This window comes from Mustela nivalis (genome assembly GCF_964662115.1).
Source record: "Mustela nivalis genome assembly, chromosome: 11".
Classification (NCBI taxonomy): Eukaryota; Metazoa; Chordata; class Mammalia; order Carnivora; family Mustelidae; genus Mustela; species Mustela nivalis.
The window spans coordinates 43338193-43357368 of NC_139030.1; the positions used below are offsets into that span (position 1 = coordinate 43338193).

The 19176-nt window shown below is 43.4% G+C and overlaps 1 long non-coding RNA gene across 2 annotated transcripts in view; it reads right to left on the reverse strand.

Moving 5' to 3' along the window:
* LOC309844466 overlaps nt 1-17469 on the reverse strand; it is a 71775-nt gene extending 54306 nt beyond the window's left edge. For both annotated transcript variants that reach the window (XR_014300715.1, XR_014300716.1), the window contains exons 1-2: nt 16990-17469; nt 15317-15400 (exon numbers count right to left, since the gene is read on the reverse strand). This is a non-coding gene — a long non-coding RNA (uncharacterized lncRNA). The remainder of the gene's footprint in view (nt 1-15316; nt 15401-16989) is intronic.
* Nucleotides 17470-19176: the final 1707 nt, after the last annotated feature.

The window sequence follows — 19176 nt, forward strand, 5'->3', positions numbered from 1 at the left end:
ACGTGCATGTGTGTGTGTGTGTTTAAATCTAGATATAGTGGGTTTTAGTTATTAAAGAAATATATTTTCCATTGAGGGATGGTAAGGGTTCCCTGAGGAAGATGTATAATTTTCTGCAGATAAGGGTAGGTGACCTCAAAAGTCTAATGAGAAGTTCACTGTGAATACCATGTACATCTTCTCCCACTGGTGATGATGCTGATCATCAGTGGACCACTGGCCACAAGAAGCCATAGGGAGGAATGACCCAGATGCAGGCCTGTGCACCAGAACATAGTAAACCTTTATTCTCTTTCCAGTACGCTGTGCTGCTGAAAACATACCTAAGGAGACAAATGGATTACTGGGGCAATAAAAACCAGAGATCTGTGGTGTGAGACTCATTACTTGCTTTTACTGTCCAAATAATCAGAAAGAGTAATCTGTAAGTACCCTTTTACAGTGATATTGGAAAGGAATTCTTCTTCTCCCTTCTCAGCCATAAAAGGGTACCCATGAGGATACATGGAATTGCATCATGAATTTTTCCTTTGTCCTCAGCAGGATCCTGCTTTTGTGTTTGCTTAAAGGCGGATTTATGTGAAATATATAGACTCTTATTCTAAAAGTTCACCTACAGGTACAGATCAAACAATAATGGCTGTGTGATAAAGTACTTCTGCCCTCATGATGTAATGAAAATGCCTCAAAGTTCTTTTCCATCTTTGCTTTCCCTAAGTACAAATCATTCACTGTTTTTATTTTCCTGCAGCTTTGCTCTTTGTGCCCCTTCTTTATTCATGTTGCTGGTAATGAGGTGTTGGTTCTGAGGAGCTTTATACAATATCGCAAATTCCTAGATTGACAAGGTCTTCAAGAGTTCGTCTAAACCTCCTTTTTGGTCATCTCTCTGGGGCTATGCCCAAGTCAGCCAAGGAATACAATGTTCTCCATACTCCCCAAGATACCCCAGAGTGGAGACTGTTACGGGCTGAACTGTGTTCCCCTCAAATTCATATGCTTAACTACCAACCTGAGTATCTGGAATGTGACTGTATTTAGAGATATGATCTTTAAAAAGTCAATTAAGTTGGGACGCCTGGGTGGCTCAGTTGGTTAAGCGGCTGCCTTCAGCTCAGGTCATGATCCCAGCATGCTGGGATCAAGTCCCAGATCAGGCTCCTTGCTCAGCAGGGAGCCTACTTCTCCCTCTGCCTCTGCCACCACTCTGTCTGCCTGTGCTCACTCTCGCTGACAAATAAATAAATAAAATCTTCAAAAAAAAAGTCAATTAAGGGTGGGCCCTAATCTAACCTAATCTAATCTAATCTGACTAGTATTCTTACATGAAAGGGAGATTAGAACAGTCACAATGAAAGGGACGACCAGGTGTAATAAAAAAGAAGACATCTACAAGCCAAGGAGAGAGGTGTCAGAAAAAACCCATCCCACTAACACTTTGATCCCAGACTCCTAGCCTCCAAAATTGTAAGAAAATAAATTTCTTTTGTTTAAACCACCTAGTCTGTGGTATTTTGTTATGCAGCTCCAGCAAACTAATACAGAGAGCAAACCCATTAGTACACTTACTGTTAGAAAAAAATCTCCTCATAAAAGCTCTTACTTGCTCAGAATAGTGGCCTTTTATTCTGTCTTTCATGGAGAGGGTAGCAAGTTCTTCCAAAAGTACTCTGAATATAGTAGGGGAATCTAGAGTGTTAGACGTAGGAGGAGTGTGGAGATTATTATTTCAACCACTTCTTTTTACAGATGAGGAAACTGAAACCCAAAGAGGTTGAGTGAGTCTTCCAAAGTCACACTGTAAGTTGCCGGTCAAGCCCAGAAGATGGGCACAGGGCCTGGTTCTCTAGACCACTGCTCCCTAACACATGCCAGAAAAGCTAAAAAAATTTTTAAAGAAACAATGTTGGAAGGCATACCATGTCAAGTGAATTAGGCGCAGAGGGTGGGAGCATAGGTCATCTGTATATGGTAGCTGTTCTGTTGGTGCTTATTTTCTGTGATAACAAAAATTTTGCAGCATTTTAAACTGTTACAAAACAAACAGTTCTAGACTCAGACTTCATAAACAACTCAGGGGATCCCCTGTACATTTGACAATCTACCATTATCTGATATTACAATTTTCCTATTTGGGGAGTTGGAGGGCATTACCGTGACCTCCCCTGTCATGGGGAACCTCATGAGAAGACCCACCATGCTGAGGAAACCCAGGCATGTTTTCTTGCCTCTTACGGTTTCATCCACTCCTCTTCTGCCCTCCATCTGTCTCAATCTCTCTCTCAATCTCTCTCCCTCTCCTGTTTTCACCCAGGACATTTTATCACACATTCATTTTTTTTCTGGATGCTTTTTGGAGGACAGAAAGCCCTATATAAATTATAAAGTAAGGAAAGATACAATTACACTATCTTGCTCTTCTTTCTTTTTTCTCACCAATCCTTCAACCCCTCCCATGGTAGAGTGGCAGGCTTCACACATAAAACTCAAAACACTAAATTTCTTCCCTTTGGGTCCAGTTGTCTCCACTGGAGCACAGTGAATCTGTCAATACCCTGTGCACTGCTGAGCGCCAAAACTGCTGGAGCCCAAGGCAGGGGACGCATCATCGGATGGTGTCGATGTCAGGAATCACTGCCCTGCAGAAGCTAGGAAGCAGCGAGTGGAGGCAAAGCTTACCAGTCTAGGGTGAGATTAAGCCCATTTAATAGAGCACAGAAGCAGAGGTTAGAGCTGAACTTGACTATGATTTGTCTGGCTATCACCTAAGCAGAGTTACCCCATGTGAACCTTCTGACTCATTAGGTTGGGGTTCTCAAAATGAAGTCTGTAGACCACCTGGGTCAGAATTGCCTAGGGCCATGTTAAAAACTCTGATTGCTGAGCCCTATTCCAGATTTAGAATTTTAGCAGCTGCCAAAATCAGGAGTGATTGCCTTTAGGACATCAGCTTGCTGTGTTTGTCTTTAAAAAGCAATGGGATGGACATTCTAGGATATCCAAGCTGTTTTAGTTTAGGGGGATTACTTTTACTTTTGACAAGTGTTAAAAACATTTCTGAAATCGGAATCTCAGGGCTGTGGCCTTGGGGTTTTCCATGTTCATTAAATTCCCCAATGATCCTTTGGTTCACTGAAATTGGAAAACTCTTTCCTGTATTTTTCTTCTGCAGTCCTTTCGGTGGATCCTTTGGGGAGAATTAATAAAGGGGAAGAAGAAGGGAGGGAGGGACAAAGGGGAAAAACCTCTATCATTATTTTGGTCTGCCCTGTTCAATTTGCTCTGTACTTGCCCTCTTGGGCAGGTGCACTATCACTCCATTTGGCTCTATCCCACATCTAACCTTCTCTCTTGTATGACCATGCCATAAGTGTTACATTAGTAAGACACAGGGCCTGTATCCTGCGGGCAGCTCAGGCATAGAGAGCTCTTTTGGCTCCACTCCCTGTAATCAGGCTTCAGTATGTGACCACACTTTGCCATTTGATACTTCCACCACTGGGATGAGGGAGGGAGGTGAGTGATGGGTTTGCAGCTGTGGCAACAGCATCCTTGTAGGAGCAATGATATTTTGGCCAGATCCCATTGCCCAAATATCATCCACTTGATCATGGTACTACTTGATAGGCAACTGAATATGACAAAGAGCACTAGCAAGTCATTGCAAAGTTCTATATTAACTCTGGTTACACTGATGGTGAGCTGCCTGACTTCAGGCAAGTCTCATCTTCCTTGGAGGCCTCACTTGTATCACTTATAACAAGGAAAACCATTGTCCCTAGCTATTTAGTAGAACTGCAGTAAAACTCAAATTTTAAGTATGTGTGTGTTTTGTAAACACACAATAGAAATATTAGTGGAAAGTGAATTTTTAAATTTATACCTATTCTCACAGAAGCAAAAATTTCCACTCAGCAAGAAGTATTTTTAGAAAGAGACTCTTGGTTTTCATGTGTGACTTTTGAATTTAACATCCAACTTGCTGATTTTTAACATCACAAATTTTTATATTTCGCTAAGTCCCTGTTGTTTCATCTGCTATCAGGCAAGCAAATTCCCCAAAGGAATGAAAGCATTAAATAAAATGCTATACACACTACAGTAAAAACTTCCATCCATTCCCCAACAGCTGTTGCTTTTTAGAGAAACCAAATATTTTTGGAAAGGGCCACAAACATTCTGGATTCAAACCATTTATTAGTTTTGGAAACATAACATGCAGTCATCTTGCCAGTCTTAATCTTGCAGTTCCATTAAACACACCACAACTGCATCATAAAACAGAAAAGGGAAGAATTTATAAACAAATAAAGCAGTTAATTGGGGCAATAAAATAACAGCTCCCTCCCAAGTGTGGAATTGATGTGTTTCAACCTACGGAACCCTGAAATTTGCTTGTCAGGAGTCTAGTGACTAGCAGAGCCAAACACAGATCAAAGATTTCAGGACTGCTCCTGGGTCCACAATGCTTACCTCGGCCACCACACCCTCAGGACCTCCTGGCCCCTCACCTGGCATTGCTGCAAGTCTTTCCCAGGAAAGGAGCAGCTCCAAGCACTGTTCCTTACTAGGGTTCCAACAGAAGAAGGAATTGCTGGGAGTTCCAGCATCTTTAACATGTGTTTGCATCTGCAAAACACTCAGGTGGAGGGATGGAGACATCTTCTAGACGTGATTCTGTTTCCTGAGCAGTGTGGTGACCTAATGGTGCTGTCTCTCTTGCGCACCGCCAAAGCAAAAGCAAACTTTGGAGCCATATGAACTGGGTCACAATCCTACTATAACCTCTTGAGGCCTACTTTACGGCCATGAACAAAAGCAAGATTTTTAATCTGAGTTTCACTCATGTGTTCATCCAACACAGATTTATGGAGCACCTATTATATACCATGCTCTGATCTTTAGATTTTTTAACAGTTGCATGGCAATGCTAAATCCTTACTTCAGAGAGTTGTTGTGAGAATCAAATGAGAAAAAATATATGTATATGCATATATACATATATATGAGATATGTGTGGGGACGCCTGAGTGGCTCAGTTGGTTAGGCTCAGGTCATGATCCCAGGGTCCTGGGATCGATCCCATAATCAGGCTTCCTGCTCGTGGGGAGACTGCTTCTCCCTCTCCATCTGCCTGCTGCTCCCTCTGCTTGTGCTCGCTCCTCTCTCTGTGTGTCAAATAAATAAATAAAATCTTTAAAATATATATATATATGTGTGTGTATATACCCTTGCAGATAGTACGTGCTCACAAATATTCACTCCACTCATCCAAGCAGCAGATGAGAATTATACCGTGTGTGCAGTTAAAATTATGTCTTGCATGGCATTGCTTTCATTCAAGAAAGAGACAGAAAAGCTTAGGGTAGCCACCCCCTTCCATACGTGAGCCCTGGCTTCACTCATGTGAACTTCAGAGTAGTCAGAGGAATTGCAGCTCCCACTCCGAGGGGCCCTCTGTGGCAGTGGGATGGAGCAGAGCCAAGTGGTCCATGTGGGGAGTGCACTCATGACCTCTGCCTTGTTAACACCCAGGACCTGCACTCTTTCCCACCCCTGGAAATGTTTACAATCCATTTATGTAATCAGATACACACACACACACAAAATCTAGCAGGAAATTATGCCTCTTTGTAGAGGTCTGGCTTTTAGTATGTTTTGTTTAAACTCTCGAGAGATAAACTGCCATTTACTGTTGTTGAATAGCCCCCATAATGCATAGGCGAGAGCTATACCCGAAAGATGCTCTATTAGTGACTTATTAATGCTTATTAACAGTTATTTTCCTGATTTAAAAAAGAATGAGATTAGTATATGGTACTCTTGTAAACTATTTCCCAGGTCCTAAGTCAACCTAAGAGAAGGGAGATACCTGACAGTCAAAATCTGTGTGAAGCCTAAATAAGTGCTTGCTACAGCTTGAAATCTTCCTTAGACACAGCAACTGCATGTGGGACTGCACTAGAAAAAGTCACTCAGGACACTATCAATTGGAGTTAGAACCCAGCAGTAGCCCTGAAAGGGAGGCTGGGATGGGAGAAAGTTAAAGGACTTAATCTCTTCTCCAGGCAAATATCTTAAAAACTTCTAATTCAAAGATTTCCAGGCTGTGCAGGCATGTTGGGTTAACTGGTTTCCAAATGTACTGGGATTGCTCAAACCTAAATGAACCTTTTATTTTGGGAATCATATGTGGCTGAAGAGATTGAACCCATGTGTCTCATTCATTTGCACACTGGCTGTAAAAACATCTTTAAGTAATACTCTGGAAAGGATCTGTAAGCCTTAAGTAAGCATACCATGTCCTTCCCCTTCAGACCTACTGAGGCACTGTGTGGGTGACAGTGCCTTCTTGTTTCTAAGCCTTGCCAGCTCCTGTCTCCTCCCACACGTAAACAAAACTCAAGTGAACCGGGAGTCATTTGGAAGGCAGGCAGAGTGCTGTCCTTTCATCAGCTCACCTGGTGCTCTAATAAAATATCCAAGAAGCCCACATCTGGTAGGTCATAAAAACCAGAGTGGAATGAAGATGCCTGGCTGCTAACATGCTCTAGCCACTAGACAAAGCCCTCATGACATTTTTTTCAACCAGTGCTGATGCCAGGATTTTAATGGGGCAAAGCTGAGAGGCCTCTTTCTATGTATTTTTCCTGCCTTGGGTTCACTGGCTGTGCTGCTCCCGTGCCACTAAGGCTTTCCTCCACAGCACCATCAAACTGGCTCACAACCCAAACAAGGAAAATGCGTCTTAACATGACAGAATCAAATGCAATAACACTTATCTCATACTCCCATTTCCCCGGGGTGGTGGCACTGAAGGGCGGGTCTTCTTTTTCTCCACCTCTTCCGAGTCTCCCAAATAAGAATGAATGTTAGATCTCTTTGCAGGAAAAGACAGCTATGCCAACCGCAGAGGACATGTTCTGACTGTCAACAGTGATGGATGAGATTCTGTACGTTTAATAAATATAAATGTCATAATCCAACCATCAAATTTAATAAACAAAAATACCACAAACCATCTTTCCTCTCTGCTCCATGTGCTCCTTTAAAGCTGATAACATTAGAACACATCTTGCCCAAGCTATAACCTCACCATCTGCCTGGCTGTACTTCTGAGGACTTGGTACAAGATAGAAAGCAAAGCAAATGACTTCACACTGAGAAAAAAACGAGGGATGGGGGCCTGGATGGTTTTTTTCACTCCTCCTTTTCCTTCTGACCTATTTGTTAACTATAGAACCAGATGTAACCATCTGAACATAAGTTCAACCCTTAAGAATTATTAGGGAGGCAGATCGTGGAGAACATTTTTTTGCATGAGTTACACGAACAAAACTCAAAGGCTGCTTTCCCAGCAAGCTGCGTTCGTGGTGTGTTTCAGGGCTTTGATTTGGAAATGCAGATATGGGATGCAGACGAACTCATTAAGGATGCACTTTCTTTTGATGGCAAATTAATAATAATCATAACCACAACAATAAGCACATACAAAAAATAGTTTTATTCTTTGGCCAGATTCAAAGCTGTAACTGGAAGGGGTTTTTACGTTGAGTTCAGGAGAACTCAGTGGCTCACGGAGTGAGGGAAAGGAAGAAACCAAGTCCAAAGAACCTTAAAAAATGTTGACTATGAAGAGAGAGAGAAAGATATGCCACATCTAATTTTTTTCCATTCCCTTTCATTTAGAGCCTGCTATGTCCTAAGTACTTCAAATACATTTTTACATGTATTTTCAAGAACACACACCAAAAGGTACTATTAACCCTATAGTGGCTAACATGCCTAGAGGCTCTATAACGTGCTCAAGTTTACAGCACTATAATGGGGGAGAGCTGGTCTGACCTACTCCGGAACTGCTGATACGCCTTCTCTGGGATTGCTCCATTTTTCTTTGGGGTCACCTCCATTTTTCTTTGGGGAGCTGCTCCTCTCTCCCAAACATAGTTTGACCCCACCTCCCAGTTCCAGGATTCACATTTACCACACCTGGCTCCAAGCCCACATTCACAACTACTATGCCATGGTGAATGGGAAATAGCTTCAGATGCTCCAGCCACACAGGTGGGAGAGTTGGAAGCACCTGTGTGGCTGGAGCATTGTCTGCCATAGAAAGCACATTTCTTCATACCTAAAAATCCCCCAAGGTATTCAAGCTAAATCCAGAAGGACCGTGGGTTTCATGATGTGCCCATTGGTTGTTGCTATTCTCATACCATCAGAGATATCCAGGCAGAATCCTGTAAAAATACCTGCATGCGAGAAATCATCTGACTGCTTCAGAGAGTGGTGTAGTTTTCTTCTCTTTAGTAACCAACCCACACCCTGCAGCTCTTCAAGCCTCATATAGTAGAGAGCATGTTTCCTTAGAAAACCAGGGAAGATGAGTGGCTGCCTTGCACCCTGCTGGTTCCATGTGTCCAAAAGTAGTCTTGGGTTGTCCAGAGACTGGGACAGGTCTCGGGGACTAGCAGAGCAACTAGCTCTGCCCTGAGACAGAACTAACCCACCAGGAAGGAGGAAGAGAGGAGCAGTGTGTACATATTTATCCATCTAGGCAACCTCACTGGAAACTCTAAGCTCCTGGGTTCTTTAATATATAAAACCCAGAAACCTGTAGGACTGGGCAAGGCAAGAGGCAAGAGGATGGAGGCTGAGCAGAGTTCTTTTGCTTGAGTTGAAATTTCTCTACATTCCCTTGGTAGACAGTGGGAAAAAAATGCAATGGAAAAATCTCAAAAAGATTTTGGTACCAAATTACTACTGAGACATCACATTGCAACTGAAAAATTTTATTTGGAGCTGGGTAGGATCTCAGATTGTAAAAGGTCTCTTTCCCTTCTTAGTTTTGATTATAAGGGAAGTCATTTTGCTAGTGTCACAAAAATACAATAACTTCAGTGTAACAATTATTGTTTTTCCTCTTGACAGAACTCTCAGGCAATGGGAAGCAGCAGTACTTCGAACAAATATTGCTGCTTACCAGAGATGACGACAGGAGTGGGTAAAACTCTGCAAGAAACAGTCCCTGCCTGAAAGCTAGGAATCTAATTTACACAAAGGCCATGGTCAATGTTGTAGTTTGGAGACTTCTACAATTTTCACAGCATGATTTCATACCTTGAAGGCCAACATTTACTATTGCAAATTTCTATCTTCCAGAGTCTTCTGTGATTGAAAAGAAGAAGAGTTGGAAGCACAGAAACCAAATTTTCCATCCCTAGTACCCCTCCCTCCCCAAAATGCATATAGATAATGGTAGCTAGAAAGTAGGGAAGGAAAAAGATAGAATGCCTCCTTTCTATCCAGATCTGTCCTTTCTTACTTGCCAAAACCTTTAACAAAAAGTAAGAGATGCAAGGGATCCTGTGGTCTGCTGGAGGAAGGCCACACCCCTCGGGGCCATATTCCTATTGGCACCTAAGTCAACAGCAGAAGAATCTGGCATCTGTTCTTAATTATCCTTTTTAATTCTGAATACTAAACAATGAGTTCAATACTCTGCCTTCTTAGTTGAACATTAAAATACCCATGTCCTTTTAACTGTCCTCCTTGGGCTCTGGAATCCAGAAAGGTCAAGTGGGCTCCCCAAAGATGCATAGTGAGGGCTTAGAATTAATCCTGGACATCTGATTTGTTTCTAAATCTACAGGAGTCAACAATGGCTGACTAATAGCAAACTTATTTTGAAAATGCTTACTAGCTATTCTTTCATCGCTAGATAATACCTGGTAGTTTGCCTCATAAATATTGTATCATTATGATTCCTAATATCTCTGTCAAAGTTCTTAACTTTTATGATAATAGGCAACTTGGAAACACTTTGCCAGACATGAGGCCATAATGTACAAAATAAGTGACTTACAAATGGGTTGTAGCTATCTAAAGCATGTCTGGTAAACAAGTAACTGATACTGGACAACATTGAAAATCAAAGCTTAAGTGCTGTTTTTGTGAAATCAGGACGTCTTTCTGGTTCTCTGTTTCACCATGAACTGCTGGAGCAGCTGTTTTCCTTTTCATTCAAAACCACCCCTTGAACAACAAACCCAGGAGGAAACAACGGGAGGCACAAATACAAATATGGCCATTATCTAACAACACCCACTACACTACCTGCTGAGTGGCTCTGCTAGTGCACATAGAGTGTAGGAAGTCCCTAAATTTTACTCTTTAAATTCCAAAAGCAAAGTACGCCCACGAAGAATTAAGGCCATTCGTTGAGGGTAGAGACCCAGGAATAAATTACTCTTTGGGATACTACCACCCAAGTTCCAACGGAGAACAGTTTTATACAGAAGAAACCAGATAAAAATACATTTTAAGCATAACTTTGAAGAGAAAAAGACATAAAAATTTAAACATTCAAATGTTGGAAAAACTGCAAGTGGAAACAGGAAAGGGGTTTTGCTTGGATTGGGTGGTGGTGAGGGATTTAGGCTTTTTTCTTTCTTTCTTTCTTTCTTTTGGATTTTTATTTTATTTCTTTTAACCCTCTTCCTCATTCTACCAAAGATTGGAGGCTGCTTAAAGAAAGAGAATAGGAAACTATTCTTAAAACTTGAGGAAGCCTAAATAAAATTTTTAGATGAGAAAATACTAACTCCAAGAGTGATATTAACAGAGAGGAATGTATACCATATGGTAATACAGAGTTGCTCCCAAGCCTCTTTGGAGCCAAAATAAAGAGGGAAACAGAGTCATTTATAAGATTCAGCATGTCAACAAGACAAAAACAAACCAAATGTTCAGTAGAATCCCCTTTCCTGAAACTAAGACCCGGAAGCATTTTCCCTGTGGCATCTCCTGAAGAGGATGTAGGCTGCGCCCAAAAGCATGGCTACAGCAGAAGCAATCAGAGTCCCTGCAGCAGGTTTGTCCCGCACTGTTTGCTGTGGCATCGGGCCAGGATCTGACTGGGAGAGCACCAGAAGGTGGGTACTGTGTTTCAGAACAACATAACAGAGTGAGCTTCAATCCCGGCTAGGCCTCTGAATCTTAATACCTTAATATCCTGATACCCTGCCCACATCCTCAGTCAATTAAATCAGAAAATCAGAATCTCTGGGGATGGGTTCCAGGAGTCTGTGGGTTTTTTTTGTTTGTTTGTTTTTTTGTTTGTTTGTTTTCCAGACAGTTTCCCAAGTGATTCCAGTGTGCAGCCTTGGGCACGGGGCCTTTGTGATGGCTCCTGCCTTTGTAAACAGTGGTTCTGACCAGAGCCATCTTCCTGGAAGGACCCCCTGCCAACTATCTGTGCCTTGGCTATGACAGCTTGTGCTACCAATCTTCACTGACATCATGTGATTTAAAGATGACACCACCTATAATCTTTGGGTAGGCATTTGTCTCTTTAGTCATAGTCACACACTGACACAAATTATTTTTCTTTTCTTCTTTTTCTAAATAATGTAAAGCAAGTCATGCATTTTGACAGGTGCTATAGAATGGCTCACTCAGTACCCACTCCATCTTTTAACTTCTCCCTCAGTTTCCTCTGCCCTCCACTGGAAGGGCTGGAAAATTAACATATCTACTCAGCTTCCCATATAATAAGGGTTCATGGTTCTGATCACAGATACAAGAAAGATCCCTGGGAAAGACTCCTATTCCTAAGTCAAAAGACAAAGCTTCATGAAGAGAAAGGATTTGCTTGACTTGCTTCTTCCTGCCTGGAAGCGGCCAACTTTAAATCATATAGATGAAAGGAGCACACAAAGCATAGGAAGAGAGAACATGAGTGATGACATAGAGCAACTGCACCAGCCCTAAACTGCCTATTCTGGGAATTTTTATTACATGAGGAAGATAAACCCCTGTTTGGTACTAAGCCACCGTAGTCAACTTTCTGCTGCATACAATCACATGCAAACCCAGGCAACACATATATGGTACCATTGAAGGAGGGGGACTAGAACAGTGTTTTTCAAACAGGAAGTTGGAGTTCAATAATGAATCAACCTAAGATAGACATGGAGATGTAGACCTGGAGAGAGATGGTAGACAGGTGTATAGATAGATAGATAGACAGATAGATAGATAGAGATTTATTTCAGGAGAAATGAAGGGTGTCACTAATCTACCCAATCTCTCCTCATCCACTACAAGTTATTATGGTTGTGTCTTTCTCTGCTGTAAGAATTAAGAAAAAATAGGGAAAGTTTCCTTGCCTAAGGATTATAGAGAAAATGAGTTAGACTGTCCAAGATGGGGAAGGACCCCAAGGGTTAGAAAGGGTAGATGTGGCCCAGTCTGGAGGACAGAAGGGTTCTCTCAGAGCAGGATGGGAAACAGAGGGTATGATAAGTGCCCCAGTCCTGCAGGTTGACCAAGTAGTGGACATAGGTAAAGACATCAAGAGTTGGCTGGGTGCCCCATGGCTAGCCGGAGGTGGGTGAGGGAAAGCTGTGAGGGCAGCTCTGTGGGCCACCCTGACTAGTACTGCCTGACAATGTGGACTAGCACCCCAGTCAGCAGAAGTCTCATTAGAAAGATTACGGCCACCATGAGCCAGGACCATGGTGTTTCAAAGTTTGCTGACACCACTTAAGTTCTCAGATGTTTGTTAATTCATTAGAGATAGAGGTAGTCTTCCAAAGTAATTAATACTGGCCTCATGTTGATAAGAGAGAAAGAATATGACTGGGAAAACAAAGAGTTATGAGAGCTGATGGTTCTTGGATCTTCATGTTGGAGAATTCATTCTCACTGCCCAGCCCATTATCTAAAGAGGTATTCGTTCTGCAGTATAATCTTTGGGAGCAGCCCAGTCATTGAAGATTGTATTTATCAGAAGAAAATTAAACCTTGGAGAAAAGGCTCGTTTTTATTTATTTTTATTTTTTTAAGATTTTATTTATTTATTTGACAGAGAGAGAGATCACAAGCAGGCAGAGAGGCAGAGAGAGAGAGGGAAGCAGGCTCCCCACAGAGCAGAGAACCCGATGTGGAGCTTGATCCCAGGACCTTGAGTTCATGATCCGAGCTGAAGGCAGAGGCTTAACCCACTGAGCCACCCAGGCACCCCCTCATTTTTATTTTTTACCAAACTAGAGAAAAGGAGTGAGGAAGCCAGTTATTCCTTCTGGTAAGGCTTTAATATAGGCCAACTAGGGAGTAGAAGGGATTCTGAAGACCATCTGGGCCCCCTACTCATGTGAGGCGGAAATTCCCTCCCTAGCATCCCAGCATTGCACCTGGAACTCTGACTTGGGTACGCCTTCAGCATATAAGACACTGTGTGGCACAATGACACAAATGGTAAGTGAGGACCCAGACTCTACCCTCAAGACACTCAAAATGAAAAAGTAAGAAATAAGTGCATAAAGATTTATATCATTTGGTTTTGGCGGAAAGTGGGGTTATGAGACAAGGTAAAGTCTGGGCAAGGGTCTGCAGGGAAGATCTGATGAGGTAAGAGTCAATGAGAAACTAACTGTTCAAAGGAAACTCAGCGAAAATCTCAGTAGAGTGGGGACAGACTCCACCAGTTGTACGACTTTGCCATGAACTCAAATGGCAAGGGAGGTAACAGGAAAGTCTAACTCAGGTGAGAATAGGAAAAAGGAAAAGGGATGTTTATATTATATATATATAAATATGAAAATATGAAATACTCTGAGGAATGCTCTATTCACAACTAAAATCCTACTTCCTAATATTCATCTTCCCCAGGAAGATCACTACATTTCATCTGGAGTTTTGAAGTCATTAACAATGCACTCAAGTTCTTCCACCACCTTGGTCCGGCAATAAACATTACTGAGCCCAGCAGCAGTCAGCTCTTCTAGCAGTATGTGAGGGACTATTGGGGGAATTTGAAAATTTTATGGTCTGAAAAGTGGGCCTTAGCACTTTAGCTTTTATTCTCTCAGAGAGCTTATAAATCCCTCTTCATTTAGCAGTTTTCATGAAAGTGACAGCTTTTGTTAGTCAGGCTAAAGCGATATTAGAAATAAAATTTTTAACCATTAATCCTCACTGATTAAAGTGAGACCAGAAATCAAATTGTTACCAACTGTGTGCTAATTTCAGCTTAATTCTTTGGCAAGAGGCGTTGGAAATTTTCAGCTCGCTGCACTAATTCACAATGCCGTACTACTGATGGCAGAAAGTCAAGGTCTCCTTTCCTCCTGGGTCCAGGGTGTGAACAATGACTATTTCAAAATCAGTCCAATAAAATATAAACATTAAATTCTTAGCTATGTTGTTTCTCAGCCATCACTTTCCACACCACTCTCTCCTCCTACTCAACACCAGCTTTCCCCCACTCCACCAAGAGCTATGAAAAAAATATCTCCCCAGAGACTGGAGAATCACAGCTGAAAGGCTGGCCTCTCCGCATCAAACAGAGTGTCTGCAGCATCAAAGCAGGTGTCACCCCCACACAAGCCCGTTTCTATTACATACAGTGCTGGGAGGGAAGGAAAATCTTCATGCCAATAAGCCACATCAATTCATCAATCAAAACGAATTCATGCACTAATTAAACTAGCAAAAATTTAAAAAAGCATTTGTGTTACAGACGGGAGAGTGAAGTGGGGAGGGCTGATGGGAGTTAAAATTCCAGGGAAGTGAAAACTTGACAGACACAGCACCAAATAGAAAAGGCAATAAATACATGCCTGGAATTAATAGCAAGGATTTCCTTCATTTGAAAATAATAAATAAATAAATAGCACTCACACATGCACACACACCCCAAAAAAGAGCAGGAGGCAAATATTTTCTCGGTTGAGTCAAAATTAACATTAACAGGAGTGCCCTCTGTACTGTGCACATTCACTGGGAAAGCCTGTGAGCAAAATAAAACTCTATCCCTTTCTTCATATCCACTTGTCCCTTAATACTGAACATTTCTCCAACTCCCTTTGAAGGCTTTCCAAAGCTATTAAGTACTGTTGCATGGTTAGCGCACTGCACAAAAGCCTGGAGCTGAGGGAAGAATGGAGGCTGAAACCTCATCCGTGTTCTGACAACAAAGTCACATGTTCTGGCATGGAGTTGTTGTCATTAGAAAGTAGTGCCTTTTTCTTCATGAAAGGTGCCCTCTGACTGTGGATTCTGAGAAACAAACTGAGGGTTAAAGAGGGGAGGGAGGTGGGGGGATGGGTGAGCCTGGTGGTGGGTACTAAGGAGGGCACATATTGCATGGAGCACTGGGTATGGTGCATAAACAATGAATTTTGGAACACGAAAGAAAATAAAGTAAAATTAAGATGTTAAAAAAAAAAAAAAAGGTGTCCTCTGCTTGTGCACCCAGAAGTCTGTAACCCCACAGAGGCCAGTAGCGGTCCTGGTCCTTGCTTTTACTTACCTCTCTTGTCTCCTGTTTCTCTGTTTCTTCCCTCTGAACTTTGAACTGAATACTTCTTCAGCTGTTTCAGTATATCATAAATATCTGAACAAAGAGGAAAAAACTCAGTTATCCATCCAAGTGTTTCATCTATATGACACCAAGTACCCACATATAGGGGGAATATCTTAATGCTTAGTATTGTGTAGACAAAACATCTGGTTGATCAACTTAGTTCATGTTTCTTTCAGATGCTTCACCACCATAGAAACGCTCTCATACCCACTCTCAGCCTGGATTCTCCCATGTAGAGTGCAAACTAGTCATTTTTCTAGGCTCAAAGAGTCTAATTCAGTATAATAGGAGTCTGAGAGATAATAAAGGGACAAGGGGGCTGTTTTCCTCTTAAAACTAAATCAAGAGCATTTAGCCCATATGCTAAATATTATGGGAGGGAACTTTTCATCTTTACTCCAATTGTTCTGATGCTTCATTCAACGAGATTCTTTCACTGTCTCTTGTCTGTGTTATATTTGGAAGAGAAAAACTTCAATGTTTGCTTCAATATCCCAATTTTATACAGCCTTTCGGGTTCATCTATTTCTTTTAAAGCTTGCTTTTGAAAAACAGGAGTCCAGGAGTGAACTTCCTAAAGTTAGTATTAGGGCAAACCAGTGGCCCAATCTCAGCTATCTTTGAAATGATGGAGAAAAATGATTACAATATATTAAGCATGTCATCTGAATCTAGCTTTATGGCCAGGACACTCCAGAACATCCCCATGGCAAACTTCATTCTCCCCATTTCCCATAAAGAGAAGCCGTTGATTGCAATGCTAGGCCCCTGGTCACACCATAAGTCAACAGCATTACGGAGAACTTTCCAGATCTTCCCAGAATTGGTCCCAAGACCTAGTGCACAAGGGCTGAAAGCTAAAACTCCTTTTCTTCTCCCCAAGGCAGACCGTGAAACTGTAAAGATGAGCTGGCATTTTGTTTTATTTTGTGTAATAAACTGTTCTTTTCACAGCAGTTGGCCCTGGGGGAGTTTCAAATAGCGCTGCTTGGCTGCAGCTGTGGGTGTGGCCCGGCTCAATCCAAAGGCAACTGGAAGACCACAGCTGTGTCAGGCAGAATGGAGCTTAAACCTTCCATCTGGGCTGCACACTTTCAAGTTCACCCCCAAACAAGTTGAGTCATTTTCACAAACCAGAAACCCTCAGATGAAGGTGCTGCTCTTCCTCTGCTCGTGGTAACTTGGGGGCACATCCTATTTCCCCAGAGACTGACACCCCCCCCCCCCATGTGTCTCTGGACAATTTCCGAACTGTCCCGGAGCCGTCCCTTTGCTAGCCACGCGAAGACTCCGCACTGGGGCTGATAAAAGTGCCCACCATTTTCGTGGAGGCTACGGGGTGGTAGGATTTTGTCTGTGTGTTTTGTGCTTCGATTTTTTCTCCCCCATTCCAGTTTCTTTGGCTCTCGGTCGGCTCTGACAAGCGGAATGCCTTTCCCCAATTCAGTAAATCTGTACATGCTTCCAGAAAAATTTTCGAGGGTTTTCCTTGAGCCCCGGCTTCCAGCGGTAGCAAATAAATGACAAAGTCAGCCTCTACCGGAGGCGTCCAAACCCGAGGACGGAAGTGCGCGCCCTGAACCCCCTCCTCGGCCTTCAAGGGAGGGGGAATCACTTACTTCTTTGTCTCACTGAGGAAAGTATGTGGGCTGGTGAATGGCTTCTTTTCTGACTAGGTTACAAGCACGTCAAAATGGGCACCGTCTAGGAGGGCCAGAGCGAGAAAGCGCAGCGCCGGACACACGTCTGGGCGGCTGGGTGGCGAGTGCATTCCCGGGCGGCGGAGAAAGCTCTGGAAGGCCGCGCGGGGGCCGCCGAGGGAGGAGCCGCCGCTAGGGGGAGCGCCGCGAGCCCTCCGGCCTTTGTTCGCGCGAGCAGCTGCCGGGGATCCCCGGCGTGGGGGGGGGAGGGCACTCGGGCCCTCTGCAGGGGGCAGGACCTGCGTCTTTGACGCTCGCAGTCGCTTAAGGTCTTTTCCGCGGGGACTCTGTCTGGGGCTGTGCGCTTCGGTGTCTCCCCGTCCCCCATCCCCCACATCCGGCCTTCGACGCGGTCCGGCCACACACCTCCACCCCCGGTCCCGTCGCGCCGCGACGTCCCCCTGCGCGCCCAGGGCTGGGGACCAGGACGCCCTGTGGTGGTGCAGACAGAGCGGGCGGGAGCCGCCAGACAAAGCCTGGGGAGAGCGCGAGCGCGAGCACGAGCGTGAGGGGGAGAGAAACGGGGGTGAGGCTATGTGTGTGTGTGCGCGTGTGTGCGTGCACACGAGAGTAAAAGAGAGGAGGGGAGGGAGAATAGAACTAGAGAGCGAGAGGAGAGGGAGAGGACAGCTCAACCCAAGTCAAAGCTGAACGCTGCCCCCGGGAGAGGCACTGTCCTTCACAGGGGCCCTGCCTTGGGTGATTGTGAACTGGTAGGGAGAGTGAGCTGCTCTTTTCCATACAAGACGGATGAGTCTGCGGGTGTAGCTAACATGACAAATATGCGCGGGTCTTCTCAGGGAGCCTCCTTCCTAGAAAAAGGGGCCAAAACTTCCCTCGGAGAGTTGCAGTAGTTTATCTGTGGAGTGTCAGGCTATCCCCAAAAGAGATTCCATGATCGAAGTCTCTGGAAAAGTGATAAGAACATAAAAGTTTTTTCACAGCTGTCAACACTAAACAAGTCCTTGGGACCATGGCCACTTTCCTTCGCTGTCTTCCTCTCCATTTCAGCCTGACTGCCTGGTATTCCTCTAGAATTGTGAAGTCTTTGTCTTTCTGCAGCCAGGGCCAGTTCTGGACAGAGTGACTCAGCTGCTGATGACACCAAGAGGGAAAGACTGAATGTGATCCTGGGAATGAAGGTCATTAAGAACAGTTTCAGATTGACTTCCCTTAGTCTGAAAGTGGGAGAGAAGCAATAGAAGTGGTTACTCAGGTTTAAACACTGGCTTCGAATTTTTTTTTTTTTTTAAGATTTTATTTATTTATTTGACAGAGAGACACAGCGAGAAAGGGAATACAAGCCCGGTAAGTGGGAGAGGGAGAAGCAGGCTTCCTGCTGAGCAGGGATCCCGATATGAGGCTCATGACCTGAGCCTAAGGCAGATGCTTAACCACTGAGCCACCCAGGCACCCCCTGGCTTTGAATTTAAAATTCCACTCAGGGTACAATAGAAATAGAGTAGGTGCTTGGGTAGCTCATTTCTTTCATATGAGCACAGATGACTCACTTGATTTTCTTTTCCTCATTCATAAAATTGAAGGATTGGATCAAGGTCTCTTCCAGCTCCAAAATTAGAAGAGTTATCTCTGTTCAGGTATTTGCAGAGGAACATTTCTTATTTAAATGTATGATGCAATCATGGAATGAAGAACACGAAATACAAATTTTCAAAAGAAGAAAAAGCAGTAGCATAGCATTTTCTCCAGCTGAATCTCCCTTTCCAAATATTTTATGTCTAATGTTGATGAGGTCACATCTAAAGTAGTTATAAATGCTCCTTAAGTGAGAAGACGATGTCACCTCTGAGACCCAGTACGGAAATCAACCAGGGAGACCTCTGGGTGAGATGATTTGCTGTTCAAGAGGAAACCACTTTCCTGCACTCAGAAAAGACTCAAATACTTTTTTTTTTTTTTTAAGATTTATTTTATTTTAGAAAGAGAGTATGAGTGGAGGAAGGAGCAGAGAGAGAGTGAGAGAAAGAATCCTCATGCGGACTCCCCACTGAGTGTGGAGCCTGAGCTGGGGGTGGGGTGCTCAATCCCTGGACCCTGAGACCATAAATTGAGCCAAAATCCAGAGCCAGCCACTTGGCTGAGTCA